Genomic DNA, 1,952 nt, shown 5'->3' on the forward strand with positions numbered 1-1,952 from the left:
AAGCGCAGCACTGCCACCTCCCCAGGCCGCTGTGGCCTTCCGCAGCCCTCCCAGGGCAGCGCTGGTGTGGGGTGTGCGGCGCGAGGTGCTGGTCTGACTGGGAGAAACCCCCACCCCAGTATCTGCATTTCCAGCTCAACGGGCAGTTTGCTGCAGGTCCCGTGAGGCCACGAGGTGGGGGGCAGCAGAACCCCACGGACAGGATCTGAGGTGAGAGCGGGGCTGCCCTGCGGGGCTCAGGCTGCAGACAACCACTGGGACACCCCCAGACCCCCAGAGACCCCCCCAGACCCCCCCAGACTGCACGGGCTTGGGGCAGCTCTGTGAATAACCCCCCATCAGCCGGATGCCCTAATGCCATGACTTGATCAGTTTTTTCGTGGCAAATAACCCCACGGTGACCTCTGCTGAGGTCATTTTCCTCACCGAGCTCTTGCATCAGCCCGCCGAGGTGCCGGGGTGGGGGCCGTGTCCCTGGCTCCCCCGGGGCAGCACCAGCTGCTCCCACAGGACGTGAGAGGGGCAGCGGCGTCGCAGCGCAGGGCGGTTGCACTGGACACGGACCCGCGCGAGGCAGAAGCCATCCTCATCCTCAGCCCTGACAGAACCACTCCCGCTGAGCGCCTGCTGCCTGCGGACGGAGATCGTGTCAGGAGCCTGGCTGAAGCACCGAGCTGAGGAGGGTCAGAAGGGCAGGTGAGAGAACAGTGAGGAAGTTGAGTGCTTAACTGAATTTTGGGTGAAATCTTTCCAGTTTCTCCAGTCTGGCTTCTAGACAGGGGCTCACGCAGCGGCGGGGGGGGAACTTATGTCACTTTACAAAAGCATTTGCTGGAGAGAGATCGCTTGAACTTTGAAAAGAGAGAGAGGAATGGGGACAGTGTCCCAAGAGAACGGGTTTATAACCAGAGACAGTTCAGGCGCACGTCCCTGTGCAACACCCACCGCTGAGAGCTGCTGCCCAAGCCCCCAGCCCGAGCAGCACGCACCGTGCCTGCCGCCCCCCTCCCAAAGCTGGGGAGCACGCGGGGGTTTGCATCGGGCCTGGCAGATCAGAACTGAAGAGCTGCCCGGTTTGGGGGCACAACAAACCGCAGAGAGACTGCCAGGAGCAGAAGATTCCTCGTGGCCATTTGTAGACACTGGGATGGAGCACAATCACCCAGCGGTGTTTCCAGGGTAACGCCCCTGAACTGCCCCAGAGATTCGAGCGATGCCCTTAGAGGTCTGTGAGTGGGGGGAAAGCCCCAGGAGCTCCAGTGCCACACGGTGTCTGCCTGGTCACATCCGTGGTGCGGCAGAGCCACAGGCAGAGACTGCACCGATTCACTGCTTGGTTCATCGATTCCCTGATTCATTAGTTCAGTGATTCACTCATTCATTAATTCATTGGTTCACAGGTTCATTGATTCACTGGCTCATTGATCACTGGTTCATTGATTAATTGATTCACTGATTTATTGATTCAGTGGTTCCTTGGTTCATTGATCACTGGTTCATTGACTAATTGATTCACTGATTCCTTGGTTCATTGATTAATTGATTCACTGATTCACTGATTCACTGGCTCATTGACTGACTGGGCCACTGAGTGCTCGGCTCATTGATCAGTTGAGTCACTGCTTCAGTGGCTCATTGGTTCCTGGATTCGTTGATTCGAGTCCCGGGCTGTGGGGTGCCGGGACAGGGGCTCTTCCACCGCCCCGAGCCCGGCGCTCCCGGACGGGAGACCCTCTACGGGGGCTCCGGGCTGCCGCCGGGGCTGCTGGTCCCCACGACACGAGTGGCCCGGGGGGTGTCGGGGGGTTTCTCCTGTCGTTGCTCTCCCCGGGCGCCGGGTGGCGCTGACCCGCTCCGGCCGACGCCGCTCCGCCTCATTTGCATAGCCCCGCCCAGCCAGCGCTGCCGCCAATGGGAGGCGGCGGGGCCGGCGAGTGGGCGGGGCGTTGTGT

This window comes from Athene cunicularia (assembly GCF_003259725.1).
Source record: "Athene cunicularia isolate RWA chromosome 4 unlocalized genomic scaffold, athCun1 chr4_part3, whole genome shotgun sequence".
In the NCBI taxonomy this organism is placed as follows: domain Eukaryota; kingdom Metazoa; phylum Chordata; class Aves; order Strigiformes; family Strigidae; genus Athene; species Athene cunicularia.